This window comes from Pan troglodytes, chromosome 3, assembly GCF_028858775.2.
Source record: "Pan troglodytes isolate AG18354 chromosome 3, NHGRI_mPanTro3-v2.0_pri, whole genome shotgun sequence".
In the NCBI taxonomy this organism is placed as follows: domain Eukaryota; kingdom Metazoa; phylum Chordata; class Mammalia; order Primates; family Hominidae; genus Pan; species Pan troglodytes.
This window is the reverse complement of record NC_072401.2, coordinates 120,007,940-120,023,860: the sequence shown is the minus strand read 5'-3', so window position 1 is coordinate 120,023,860 and position 15,921 is coordinate 120,007,940.

Sequence of the window (15,921 nt, the reverse complement as noted above, 5' to 3'; positions counted from 1 at the left end):
CATTCATTGCAACTTGCTAAACACTTCACTAGCTGAATTTGGGCACTCTATTTACTGACAGTTTTGATTTTGAACACTTGCAAGTGAGTTTGATATTATCATATAACACTTAGCTCCATTTACAAAAATGTTAAGGGCTCAAGCATTTCTAAATTTGATTAATAATGAGTAGTAAAGGAGAAAGTACCTACTTCTGTGCTGCATCTGAATTATTTTTTATTTCAAAATTAGGTGTATACAAATTATATAGTTCAATTACTCTGTGTGTATGTACAAAGTATTTATAAAATTTGACAACTATAACTTCACTTTCAGTTGTTAGCTCTTTCAGGATGCCATTATGCATTTTTTGATGTACCACAACCAATTATAAGCATAATTCCTCCTTTATATGTTTGTTAATTTGGTGGAATATTGTTTTTATAATGACAAGATGTTTCACTAAAATTCGTATTGATTTTATTGCTGCATAAGCAAATAATTTTATCTTCAGTGCTGAACTTTTAAAGTAAATTTACAATGGCTTTAACAATAGTATCAGCTGTTTCTTGACAGAATGAAATTAAACTAGTTTTACTTTGATTCCTTGATTCATATAGAAAAAAATTGAACTATTTTGAATTGGCTGGTTTTCTATTTGCAGCATCTAATATGTTGCTATAAAATTCTTATCATTTAACAATTTGTGAAGTTATTCTATTAATGGAACCAATAAAATGATAGCTATTGCTTTACTTTTTATATGTTTACAAGAAAACTTGGGCTCTGAAATCAACAAATGGAAAGTCATGCTTCACAGAGTGACATGTAAATACACTTTCTGCGCTGTACATGTTAAATCATGATCTCTGGGCAGGTACAATTATCTTAAGGTAACATTAACTTCTGAAGCAGATTCTTTGTTTTTTGTGTAATTAGCAGTTATGTTCCATTGCTGGATGGGAAATTTCAACATTTTTCTAAGTGACACTTTTATCATTAGCTTTTTGGAGAAACAGAAACTCAGTACTTAATTTTTCACTAAATATTCTTAGCTTTTGGTTCATTGCTGCCAGGAGAGTTTATTGCATTTTTTAAAAAAAGCATTGACAACAAAATAACATATGAAAGGTTTACACCATAGGATAGTCACAAAATGGCTATTGCAATAGCGTCAGACCACTCTCTGTACAAAGTATGGTATCCAGCCTCTTTCCTGCACATATTCCATGTACACCTAATCTGTAATTTCCCACATTTCCCCATGACACTGCTAATTGGCAGCCTGGTAGCCTGGCAGCTTCTTACATATTGAGTCTTGCAGCACAGGCCATGGCATAATTGGCTACAATGCCAAGATTGTAGGAGGCAATGATGTTGAATACTTCTCCCGCTACCCCTAAGACCAGAAGGATTTAACTCTCCCTAGCCACTTGAGTCCAAATGCACATTGTTTTACCAGTTATGACTCTGCATACTGTCCTGAACAGGAGGCATTAATTATTCTGCAGTTAGAAAAGTTCTAAACTAGAGAGATAGGCTTATCTCTGTCTTTATATGGGTTAAGATGAGAGTTCTGTTTTCTGAACCATAGTCTCACACTTCTGGGTGAACCTAGAATAGAAATTGCAATTGCCAAGTTCGGGTCCATCAAATTCATGCCAACATTTTGTTGCAATGCTTAATACTACTTATTTAAATCAGGAGGGGGGGAAATATCCTAAATTTGATGGTATATGAAGAGAATAAACATAAGTGGGGATCATCTTGGGCAAACTGGGTCATAATGAAACACTTACAGCAGTTTAAATTCACAATGGAAATAAATTCAATTCAAATCTACAAACATCTGTTGAGAACCTACTAAGCCCCAGAACTTTTGCTATGAGCTGAAAGGAAAATACAAATAGGAATGAAGTCAACTTCCTCCTCTTATCTTTAGGTTCCTCAGGAGAATGGCATGACATTTTCTTGAAAATTAACGAAGTGATCCTCTTACATCAAAGAAAAAAACTCTTGTGTTTCTTGCCAATGATAAAACTTGAGCTTTCAAGTAAAAATATGAATTTGGAAAAGTTGTGTCTGCCACTGTGAGCTTGACAATTTCTTAATATTTAAAAGCTTTTCTGATGAAATTGATGGTAATATTAACAAAATGTAATAATGAAACATGTCAACATTTGGAGGACTTGAATAACCCAGAAAATCAATGTTTTTAAATTTAACTTTTAAGTTCAGGGATACATGTGTAGGTTTGTTATATAGGTAAACTTGTGTAATGGGGTTTGTTGTACAGATTATTTTGTCACTCCGGTATTAAGCCTAGTACCCATTAGTTATTTTTCCTGATTCTCTCCCTCCTCCCACCCTCCAGCCTCCAATAGGCCCCAGTGTGTGTTGTTCCCCTCTATGTGTCCATGTGTTCTCATCATTTAGCTCCCACTTATAAGAACATGTGGTATTTGGTTTTCTGTTCCCGTGTTAGTTTGCTGAGGATAATGGCCTCCAGATTCATCCATGTCCCTGCAAAAGACATGATACTGTTCTTTTTTTATGGCTGCAATAGTATTCCATGGTGTATATGTACCACATTTTCTTTATCCAATCTGTCATTGATGGGCATTTAGGTTGATTCCATGTCTTTGCTATTGCGAATACTGCTGTAATGAACATACGTGTGCGTGTTTCTTTATGATAGAATGATTTATATTCCTTTGTATATATACTCAGTAATGAGATTGCTGGGTCAAGTGGTATTTCTGTCTTTAGGTCTTTGAGGAATCACTGTCTTCCACAATGGTTGAACTAATTTACACTCCCACAGACAATGTATAAACGTTCCTTTTTCTCCACAACCTCTCCAGGATCTGTTATTTTTTCTTTTTAACAACAGCCATTCTGACTAGTGTGAGATGGCAGCTCATTGTGGTTTTGATTTGCATTTCCCTAATGGTCCGTGATATTGAGCTTTTTTTATACGGCAAATCAATATTTTCTAAGTGACAAATGTGTGATGTTGCAAAATCATTCAAATTCACCAAATTGCATGATAGACCAATGAATTTTAATATAACAGTTAGAAAACTTTCTTGCTATGATTTCAGATTCCACATTGCAATTAACCTTTCGGGGAAAAAAAAACTCTTGCTGAGTTTTGGTGTGGTATCAAAGAATATCCACAGTTTTCTGAAAAGACTATTAAAATATGCCCTTTCCCCCCGCAACTACATCCCTGTATGAGACTGGATTTTTTTTCCATACTTCCACCAAAATGGTACATCACAATAGATTGAATATAGAGGTGGTTATGATAATCCAGCTGTGTTCTATTAAGCAAGACATTAAAGAGATTTGAAAAAATGTAAAATAATGCCACTATTCTCGCTACATTTTTCTGTTTTAAAAAATACAGTATTTTAAATCAAAATGTTACTTACGTTGACATGCAATGACATTATTGCTATTTTAAATAAGTTAATAAATATTGTAACAATATGAGTTTTAATTGTTTTATTCCATAATATTGATAGATATATCTTATATAAGCAAAAGCACAAAACTCTCTGGGATCCTCAATCTTTGTTTTTGTTTTTTGTTTTTTTTTGAGATGGAGTTTTGCTCTTGTTGCCCAGGCTGGAGTGCAATGGTGCGATCTCAGCTCACTGCAACCTCTGCCTCCCAGGTTCAAGCGATTCTCCTGCCTCAGCCTCCCAAGTAGCTGGGATTATAGGCATGCACCACCACGCCAGGCTAATTTTGTATTTTTAGTAGAGACGGGGTTTCTCCATGTTGGTCAGACTGGTCAATCCTCAATCATTTTTAAGAATGTCAAGGGTTCCTGAGACCAAAAAGTTGTTGAAAGACTGTCTTAAATAATGTAATTGTATTCAATTTCATGATGCTGGGGTTACTAGGACAATGTGAGGAAGAGAGATCGTGATAACAGTCAGGAAAGTTCTGACGAAAGACCTGGTATTCCACTAAGATTCTGAAAAGTGAGTAGGATTTTAAAACTCCTTTTGAAAAGATGAAAGGTATGAGTAAAAGCTGAGAAACAGTGAAGCACCTGATATTCGCAGGCAATAATGAGTAATGAGTTCAGGTGATTGAAATATAAAGAGGACACCATTCATCTCTGCTTCTCTTCCTACCTCTGTAACCATTCCTCTTGTCTCATCTCTTTTGTGGGAGGCTTTTCTTCCTTTCTCATTCCTCAAATATTGATGCTTCCTGCAGTTCTGTCCTTGGATCTCTCTTCTCACTCTATATGACGGTCTCCCTCACCAATCTGATCCATCCTCAAGATTGGAGCTTCGCTTCCGAGTTGCCGAATTCAGATCTTTACTTCACCTTCTCTCCTGAGCTCCAGAGCAACATGTTCTGAATATTTTGAAGGCAACAAATTGAAAGTGAAACAAACGTTTTCCTGCAAAGCACTCTCTTCCTGTATCCTCTTTCTTGGCCCCTCCCCACCCAGCACCTCACCTTAGTTTCCATTCTCACCTTCCTCCGCCTCATACATTCAACTGGATGGCCCTCTATTAACACTGTTCCTTGTTTTTTTTTTCTTTCTATATTATCGTGCTGTTTTCTTAGTTCTTTTTGCCCCAGTCTCACAAGCTTCCATTCCATCCTCTACATTGCTGCCAAAACCAATAGTACAAAAGCAACAGATCATGCTGTTTTCCTGTTTTGAAACCTTTTGATGCCTCCCTCCAGGATAAATCACTAACACCTCAATGGTACTTAAACTGCCATTCATTATCTGGCCCTTGATTACATCTTCATACTGTTGCTTGATGGGGCCCCTCCTCAGCCATGACAAACATGTTCCTTGCTCCTGCCATATCAAAAAGCTTGCAGTTCCCCCTAGATCTCCAGGTTGCTTTACATTTCTATGCTCTTGTTTAGGTGCTTTGTCTTCCAGGAAAGCCCTTTCTTGCTCTACCAACAAAGAATAACAATCACTTTCCGGATTGTTCTCAAGATCTTTTCTCTAAGAACCCATCTCTTCACTTTGGGTTAAACAGTATATTTAACTTATTTTAATACAAACATCTTGAAAATGATTACAAAATGTCCTCAATTTAGGAAGATTCCACAAAAGTGATAGAGTTAATAAAAATCATACTTTGAATTTTGAATTTTGATTTTTTCCCAGAGTGCGATACGCAGTGTAATGCTACTCTCTTGCAGGATGTTGGGCAGTGGCAGTAAGTTGCAGCTCCCAGTTAGCCAAATGATCTTGAGGTTAAACACCCTGTAATATACAATGTACTGTGCTGCTAGATGATTTTGCCCAACTTTAGGCAAATACAAGTGTTCTGAGCACATTTAAGGTAAGTTAGGCTAAGCTACGTTTGATAGATTAGTTGTCTTAAATGCATTTTTGACTTATGATATTTTCAACTTACAATGGATTTATCATGACATAGCCCCATCTTAAGTCGAGGAGTGCCTGTATTTGCATTTGAAATCTATTTCTAATACTATTTTAATCCATTTCTCCTCTCTACACCCAGAGAAGATGAATTCCCCTTCCAAGCACAAAATACTACGGTATGAGGCATTTTATGTAGACTCACATTATGTTAAATAAAGAGCAAAGAAAACTCAAATGTCTCACAGAAAGTACCAAATTTGGTATTTCTTCTTACATTCCAACATATAACCTGGCAAACAAAGAGTTAGGGTTTATAAAACACAAGTCCAGTATACAAAGCATGTATTATGCCCTTTAAAAACTTGTTTCACAAATTATTTAATATTGCTAGAATTCCTTGAATATTATGCAAATTTAGTTGTTGTTTTTTTTTTTAAGAGATTTGACATTTCTTTAACAGGGATGTTGTTTTGTGAGGTTTCTTTCCCCAGAGCCAACTTTCTAGTCTTTTATTTTAACATAGCTGGTCATTCACAGTTCTTTTGAAAAAGGATTAAAATTCTTAAGACCAACATCATGGCCCTATTTGCCATCCCCTGAATTCAAGTGATATCAGTGTTAGTTACAGATAAGCCTGCCAGAGACTTACTTCATGATTGGCTCAAATCCCCATAATCAGTGAGCCCTTGCAGTTTTCTGTGAAAAGTATAGAAACTTGGAAGTGTGTTTTATGAAAAGGGTGTTTTAGAAAAAATGGGATATTCTTAGTTTATAAAGCACCTTCAATTAAATAATTTATCTACACATGACATTGCATATGAACTCGTAGTGATCTAAACTTCATTAGGTTTTCTAATTCTAGTACTAAAAATAATCTATAAGAAGAATTTTGTCAAATAAAAGATTTATAATAAGTGATATAAGCAAGGAGGTTGTTCTCATACTTAAATCCTCATTGTGCTCTGTTTTCCTGGTCTTAAAGGCAGAATGCTGGCACAATATTCTTAGTAAGGTGCCTAGAGATCACATCAATAGGTGTTGCCTAAACACAGAGCCAGAGATAACTTGTTCAAGACAAATTTGGGCCACGTACAGTGGTTCACGCCTGTAATCCCAACACTCCGGGAGACAGTGGTGGGAGATCACTTGAGCCCAGGAGTTTGAGACAAGCCTGGGTAACATGGCGAGACCCCAGCTCTACAGAAAAATTTTAAAAATTAGCTGGGCGTGGTGTTGCGCACCTGTGGTCCCAGCTACTTGGGAGGCTGAGGTGTGAGGACTGCTTGAGCCCAGGTGGTAGAGGCTGCAGTAAGCCGTGTTCATGCCACTGTACTCCAGCCTGGGCAACACAGCAAGACCCTGTCTCAAAAAAAAAAAAGACAAATTTGGACAGAGGTGTATATAAATTACTGAGGAGATGCAGAATATTCATAGTTTTTATAGATTTTATCAATAGGATATTATCTTACTTTTAGAAATGATGAGTGATACTTCTATATATGAAGACTCCATGTCTATCCATTCATCCTAAGAGCAGAAACAATAATCACAAAGGCAGGGGAGGCATCATTTATTTGCTACTGGGAGGATTCAGTGACATTGGATTTCTAGTAAGCTTGTTATGGTCGTGATGCTTTTCAGTAACTTGTAAGCACTATATTCATGAAAGCAGGGAGCTGATTTTTTTAAAAGGACTAGTAGAGGAAGACAAGAAATAAGAAAACAAGACAGAAATTACAGAAGAAAGAAAGAGATGTGAAAATCATCTGAGAAATTAGTCAACATCTGTGGAGACTATATAGGAATATAAAAGTTAGGGTCCTTAATATTAAGAATAAAAAATATTAAGACTTACTGAAGGCTGGATGTGGTGGTTTATGCCTGTAATTCCAGCATTTTGGGAGACTGAGGCAGGAGGATTATTTGAGCCCAGGAGTTTGAGACCAGCCTGGGCAACATAGTGATACCCCCATCTCCACAAAAAAAAAAAAAAAAAAAAAAAAAAAATTGGCCAGGCAAGGTGGTGGGCACCTGTGGTCCCATCTGCTTGGGAGACTGAGGTAAGAGGACAGCTTGAGCCTGGGAGTTTGAAGCTACAGTGAGCCATGATCTCCCCACTGCACTCCAGCCTGGGTAATAGAGTGAAACCTGTCTCAAAAAACAAACAAAAAAACAAACTTATTGAAGCAAAGTTTTATGTAGAAGTGATGAGATCTCTGATAAACTAGATTTTTTCCACTTATTTTTCTGTTTAAAATATTGTTTTATTGTAAGCTGTGTGGTCAGTTTAGTGGGAGTAACAAATGGTTTGAAAGTATGGTAGGGAGAGTAGAGGAAAAGGTATTAGTACTATATTTAAATGGGAAAGATAGCTCTCAGCCTCAGGAACAGGAGGAAGGAGGCTGTCTCGCCTCTCTGAAGGTGTAAATGGTAAAATCATCCTATCTAAGGAGAACAGTTTGGTTTTCCAACTTCTACTCCCCACTCAGAGACACTTTGTTCCTACTTTATGCAAAGATGAGATGTTAAAGCTGAAATCTGGAGGCAGAAGAACTGGCTTTTATAGTTAAAGCATCAGGCTACAAAAGCACTTTTGCACCTTCCTTTGGATTACTTGGAAACAGTGGATCCCAGCCACAGAAAGAAGGCATAGAGCCTAGAAAGGCAGAAGCTGAGAGCCAAATCCTCAGGTTATCAAGGACTGTACAGTGTTGGGTAAAGCAAGCCATAAATGGAAGACTTTCCCTTCCTTTCCCTTCCCTTCTCTCCCCTCCCCTCCCTGAGTTGTGTCTGTGTGTGTCCGTGTGTGTGGGTGGAGGTGGGGGCATTTTAATATATATATAAGTGTGTGTGTGTGTGTGTGTGTGTATACTTTTTTAAGAAGCTTATTCTGTTTTTTAAAGTTGGTTTCAAAGTATCATCTTAACATGCAGTTATAATTTGAAATTAAACTCTTAGAAGAGGCTTTTGAATGAAAGTAAAGTACGGAAAATGTGGATAAAGTTTGGAATCATAAAAAGCCACTGGAGTGCAAATTGAGATTTAGGTTCTAGTCCCAGCTCTTCCAAAATTCATGGCACTATGAGTCTGACTATCTGAATGAAAGTATTGGGCTAGAATGATGTTTGAGGCTACAGCTCTGACACTTAATTATCCTGTGAATTCTAGGTGATGTTAAGTTGACAGCCACTCTTGCATGGCACATTAGCTCCAGGTAAAGAGGCACACCTAAAAGAGTAAGAGTAGGGAGGGGCAAAATCAGCTTCTGACATATTGAAATTGCTCCCCTCAACAAATGAGTAGCTTCCTTCATAACAGAGGAACAAAAGAGATCACAGTAATAGCAACATGTAGTATTTCTCACAAGTAAATAGAGCTAAAAGTAGCAAAGCCAAGGGTACATACCTAAGTTCACTAAAAGACAAGAACCAGCATGTATGCTGGGCTGTCCTCTTCACTAGAATTTCCAGATAAAATAGATGACGCAAATAAAATTTAGAAATTTAATGCAGTTGCAATATGGAAATAAATCCAGTGTGAAGCCAACACTCTCATTGGACTCTATTGCACTCTCTATTGCACTCTCATTGCAATAGTTTAGGGATCAAGGGTCCAACAGATCTGGTTGGGTATACTTGGCTCAGCCACTTGCCAGCAATATGTACTTGAGTAAGTGAATTATGGGTTAATTGTAGAAAATTTGGAAAATACAGAAAAAAAATCAATGAAGTTTTAAAAGCCTTAATGCAAGGAATTCTGGAAAATGTAGTTTTAGCTTTCTACTCTCTACTAAAGGAAAGCAAGCAAGCCAGAACAGGTGTTTCTGTATTTGCCATGCCCACTACTTACACTTGTCAGGATTCTCCTGGGAACAAAAGTGCAGATGACAGATTAATGTTTCAGCTCAGTAGTCAGTTAGAGAGGGAATTCAACTTTCTTCTACCTTTTTGTTCTATTCAGGCTCTCAACTGATTGGATGAGGCCCACCCACATTGGGGAAGGATACCTACTTTACTCATTCCATCAATTCAAATGCTATTCTCTTCCAAAAACAATCACAAACAAACCCAGAAATTGTGTTTAATCAGATATCACGGCACAGTAGGGCTGATACATTAAAATATTATTCTAAATGCATATGCTAAAGTCATTTCCTTTAAAAGCACAATCAGAGAGAAATGTTCAACAGCAAGTTTATTAATCAATATTATTTTGGAGTTTCCTGCAAGTGCAATAAGAAAAAAAATGCAATGCTAATGAGGTTGCTGTATATCTAGAAAACCCCAAAATTGCAATTTTAAAGTAATAAAATAAGAAAGATAATTTGATAATTTGATCACTCATATTTATTTAGAAATTTCTTTACTGGTAATAAACACTAGAAATAGAAATGGAAAAAAGCAAATTCACATAAAACATAATAGTAAAAAAATAGGTTAAAAAAGACAGGACCTATACATTAAAAAACAAAAACACCTGACTTATCGAAGGGCCCAAAGGCAAAAAAAACAAAAAACAACAACAACAAAAAACCAGGTTATGTTCTGGGTCTAGAAATCTTAATATCACAAATATATCAAGCCTCTATAAAAAATCATAAATTCAATAAAAAAAGTTAACAACTTTATTGAAATCTATTAAAATACAATTAACTGTACATATTTAAAATATACAATTTGATACATTTTGATATATGTATATATACATATGCACACCTGTAAAACCAATCTAGATAATGAACATATCCATCACCCCAAAGTATCCCCTTGTTCTTTATAGTGCCCCTCACCCACCTCTCTCTGCCCTCTCCTCAGTTCCATATTCCATCCAACTACTGATCTACCTTATGTCACTATAGATCAGTTTGCATTTTCTTGAAATTTATGTAAATAAAATCATATATTCTTTGTATGTCTGGCTTCTTTCATTCAACATTATTGTGAGATTTATTTATTTGCTGCATGTACCAGTAGTTCATTTCTTTTCGCTGCTGAATATTCCTTTGTCAGGATATACCACAATTTGTTTATTCACCTGTTCATAGACATTAGGGTTAATTTCAGTTTTTGGTTATTATAAATAAAGCTGTTGTAACCATTTGTATATGAATCTACTTATGAACATAAACTTTTTTTTTTTTAGATGGAGTCTCACTCACTGTGTTGCCTAGGCAAGAGTGCAATGTGCAATCTCGGCTCACTGCAACCTCCACCTCTTGGATTCAAGTGATTCTCCTGCCTCAGCCTTCTGAGTAGCTGGGATTACAGGTGTGCACCACCATGGCTAGCTAATTTTTGTATTTTTAGTAGAGACGGGGTTTCACCACATTGGCCAGGCTGGTCTCGAACTTCTGACCTCAGGTGATCCGCCCACCTCGGCCTCCCAAAGTGCTAGGATTACAGGCATGAGCCCCCACGCTTGGCCTATTTATGGACATATGCTTTTGATCCTCTTGGAACTTAGAAGTATCCAGGAAAAAAAGAGAAAGTCTTTGTGATGTGATCTTGATTTTAAAGTTCTAGATTTTTCATTTAGGTCTATACTTTATTTTGAATTAATTTTTTTATATGGTGCAAGGTAGGGATTGAGATTCATTTTTTTTTTTTTTTTGCCTGTGTATACCTAATTGTTCCAGCACAATTTGTTAAAGAGACAAGAAAAGTCTGTTTATACTTGTGCCAAAAATCAATTTATATATATGTGGATCTATTTCTATAATGCTAATCTGTTTCCTTAATATTTTTATCTTGATGGCAATACTATATTGATTTGACTTTCATAGCTTTTCTTTATAGTAGTTACCAGAACAAATGTTAACTCTTCTCTTGCACTAATTGAGAAAAATTTCAACCTGGAAACAAATCTTGAAAACTGAAATCTAAAGTGTGTTCTCAGAAGTCAATATGATACTATCTGCTAGTGATATATATATACGATGGGACAAGGTCCTGTCTGTTCACTGAATTCAGTCCCCACTTCAGGGTGACACAGTGGTTTCTGAAGGTTTTCCAGGGACTGAATTGTGGCTATTTCTGAGTGCAATCCTCAGATTTGTCCACTCTAGCCAGATCTTGCCACTGTGCTCTGCCATCTGCATCTCCTCCACTCCTCAGGTCTAAAACCAGAGAGAACCCTGCCCCTCGGGATCAAAGAGTTGCTCTTGATTCTTGTTAGTGGTGATGGAACTCAGAACTGCCCCAGTGGGGCTGAAGGGCGCTGACATATGGGGCTGGCCTAGAAATGGGCTCCCAGCCTCACTGCTGCCGCAAACACAAGCACTGGCTTGTGACCTGTCTTCCTGTGGCTGAGATTAACTCTTGAGATGTAACTCTCTCAAGTGGCACAGTTGCAGACTTCTCAGTATCTCTCAGTCTAGACTCAACGTTTAGACCTTGGAGGAAGAGGAAGGGGAGCCTCTCCTTTCTCAATCCGAAAAGTCACCTTCATTCTTGGCCAGTGAAACAGTATCCATTGTGATTAACAATGGGAACATCAGCTCTCTTCAAAAGAAAACTCCACCCTTAAACATTGGGGTGTGTTTTTACTGAACAACTCCATTAAAACAATAAAGTCACCAAACAGTCTATGTTTTCCCCTCTTTGTGGCTAATTCAGTTTTATCCATAGTCCTCTTCTTACTCTAGTAGATTATGATGTGTTATTGGATTGTTTCTTGTGGTAGATGCACTCTGACTGCTACAATTTACAAGTATCTCTCTTAATTTTTAAAATATATTAATTTTTAAAATATGCTAATTTGCTGTAAAAGATTCTTCCCCCACCCCAAGTCAGTGGCTCAAACTCCATAGAGTTTCTTTTTCTCTCATATACCAGCTCAGAGGTAGACACAGTGTTCAAGAGGGGTAGGTGGCCCTGGTTATGAAGACAACCAGAGACCAGGGTTCATTATTTCTTGCCATCAACCCTAGAGCATTATCCTCACCTGGAGGGTTAATTTGGCTTTACTACTACCATGTCTTCATTCTAGCTTGCAGAAAATGAAAGACTCAGGAAGCGACTTTTAAAGATGAGACAAATAAGTTGCACATATTATGTCCACTGTGCTCTGTGAGCCATAAAGCTACAACCAGCTACAGGGGAGGCCGGACATCCACACACCAGCCACACACTCAGAATAATGGATATTCCAGAAAAATGTCCAGTCTCTGCCACATATACAATATTCCAAAATCCAAATTTCTGATATTTCTTATTTATGCAACAATACAGTATTGCATTATTTTCTAGGTAATCACATAAGTAGATTTGAGGAAAAAAATCGAAGGAACATCATTTCTTCCTACTAATGATCACATATTCAGGCACTGACTTCAATTAGATTGTTAGTACGGTTTTTACCTCTTCCTGTTATTATGATGAGTCAGGGGCTTTTAATTTCTCAGTTCAATACTACTAGCTTACTTGTCTCCTTAGATCACTCAAGAAAATCAGTGCAATGAAAACATTGAATCACATCTTACTCACTTCATCAATTGGAAAATCTTTCAAGTCACCAGGAATGTGGTGGGAGTGAGGGGTGAGCTATGAATACAGAACTGTGGTCGTGCAGCAGTCAGAATTCAATTTTCTACCTGCTTTTATAGTGCAGAAGGCTCCAAAACACTTACTGTTCTCAAATCTTGGCCATGACCAAGAAAACCTGTGTGAAAGCAAACGATTACAGAATACATTTCTGAGGCCTGAAATCTCACTGTGACTGTAAAAATAAATATTGTTCTGAACACCTGCCTCCCATATCAGTAAAAAAATATTGGAAAGTGAGTCAAATCATGTCATTCCTCAGTTCAAAACCTGTAAGGACTCCTTTTTCATTAAAATTAAAAACCAAACTTTAAAATAGCCTAAGGATCCTATACTATCTGCCTACCCCCTAACCTCTAGGCCCTCCTCTCCTACAACCTTCCCCTCATTTCCTCTGCTCCAGACTCTGTGGCATCCTTCTACTCCTGAAACATGCCAGACACCTACTTCCTGACATAGGAACTTTTGGGGGCTCTCTCTTCTGCCTGAATTCCCTTCCCCGCCCCAGATGATCTGCATTGCTAACTCCTTTACCTCCTCCAAAGCTTTGTTCAAATCTCACCTTCTCCATGAGGCTGTCAGGCCAGGTCAGATGAAAAGCAGACAACAACATGGAATGAGATACGTAAGAGATTTATTGAGAGGAACACCTATAAGAACTGATGAGCTAGGGAGCAAGAGGAGGAGAGAGAGCCCTCTGGTGCGTGCAGATCTGACACCTGTGAAAAAGAGAGGGCAGGAAGGAGGATGAGGTAGGATGAACCTCAGATTGCAGTGCAGCTCTGAGAAAGTCTTGGCCAGGGCAAAGAGAACCCCAGAGAAAAGATATCCCTCTAGAGGTGTCCCATGTTAGGCAAAAATGCTGACTTCATTAACCCCACCAAGTGCAGTCTTTGGCTAGGGGCTGCTGAGAGAGTGGCTTTGGGCTAAGTGCCTTAGCAGCTCCAAAGGGGTAGAAGCTGAAGGTTGTCAGCCACTTATATTCCTCAGAGCAGGTTATATTGAAAGGAGAGCTGAGTGGCACTACTTCCTGGCCCCAAGAGCCCTGCCTACCTACCCTGTATAATACTGCTGATCACCAGCTCAGCATTCCCAGTGCTTTTTACCCTGGTCTACTTTTACTTTGTTCCATAATCCTTTTTACTCCATGACAATGAGAGAAATGTAATATTCCTAATTTACAGTGAGTAAACCAAGGTTTAGTAAACTTAGAACATGCATCTATTCTAGGTTCCCAGGGGTTTCATCCTTTGACTTTACTCATATGGCTTCAATTGTCACTTACATGTTGTTAATAATGATTGGGATGATGATGCTACAATGGTAACATTATTGATCAGTTGTTATGTGCCAAACATTGTGCTGAGTGATTTACTTGTATTATCTCATTTAATCCCCACAACGACCTTTGAGATTATTATTATTATTCCTTCAATTTTTAAAGATAAAAATACTGAGGTTTAGGGAGGGTACACACAGCTTATAAAGGACAGAACCAGAAGTCATGACTTGGTCTGACTGCAGAGCCTGATTGATCTCTTGCCTGCCAGATTGATTTTTAAATTTTCATTGCTGGCTGCCTTATACTACCTCCAGTTCAGATTTGTCTCCTAGCTGCAGACACACGTATCTCACAGGTGACTGGACACCTCCACGTAGATGTCCCACAGATAGCTCAAAATGAACTTCTCCAAAACTGAACCCATCCCCTCCCCATATCGGCTCTCGTTTTTGTTTCCCTCACCCCTTATATAGCTCTACCATTCATCCACTAATTCTCGCAGATCAAAAATCTGAGTGTTTGTCCATATTCTGCCTCACTTTCCTGATTTCTGTACCCAGTCCCATTGATACGCCTTCTAAACCTCTTTCCCACCTGTCTGTCCTCTCCACCCACATCTCCACTGCCTTTGCTTAGGCCACCATATTCTCATCTGGATTATTGCTGACAGTGTCCTAACTCTTCTTTACCCCACCAGTCTTGCCTTTTCCTCTCTTCCACTCTTTCACTAACTCCAGACTGATCTTTCTGGAAAGAAAAAAACAATCCACTGTGTCATTCCCATGCTTAAATTGTTCCATTGCCTTTCCAGTGCCTTTGAGGGATCCATGAGCTACCCTAGCCTACCTGCCTAATCTCATTTGCTTTAGAAACCCATGTCCAAGCTGTACAGGACTTATAGCCCCTCTGAATGCCCTATGTTCCTCATCTTCCTCAACTCATTCATGCTATTCCCTGCTGCCCTTCACCCTTTTTTTTTGGCCTTATAACTGTCCTCAGGTCCTCAGCTCAGGTGCCACCTCCACCAGGGAGATGTCACTCACTTTCCAAATCTGGGTTAAGTGTCCCTTCTTACATGTTCTCATGGCAACCTGTGTCTCTTCATGGAATGAAAATGAACTATATTGTAATTGCACATCCTGCCAGACCAGGGGGCACCAAACTTTTTTCTGTAAACGGCCAGATAGTATATATTTTAGGTTTTACAGGCCTTATGGTCTCTGTCACAACTACTTAACTCTACCTTTATAGTACGAAAACAACCACAGAATATATGATAATAGAAAAGCATGGCTGTGTTCCAAGAGAACTTATTTATGTCCACCGAAATTTGAATTTCACATAATTTTCATGTGTCACAAAATATTAAAAAAAAATTTCAACCATGTAAAACTGTAAATGCCATTCTTAGCTCGAAGGCTGTACAAAAACAGGTGGGTAGGCCAAATATAGCATATCAGCTGCCACTGGCTGATCCTTGCACTATTCCATGAGCTTCTCACAGCCAGGGCAGTGTCTCATCTGACTTTGTATTCAAGTTCTTAGTACAGTATCCAGTTTATAGTAGGTGTTTAATAAACATTTGTTGAATAAGTAAAACTTGCACAGCTAGTAGTAAGTGACAGTGTCAGGATTCAAACCTGAGTCAATCTGAGTTAGCAGTGTGATGTCCCACTGTCCATTTTGTGATTGAAGCTGTATGTGATGTAGTATACTTACAGCATGATATTTGAGAT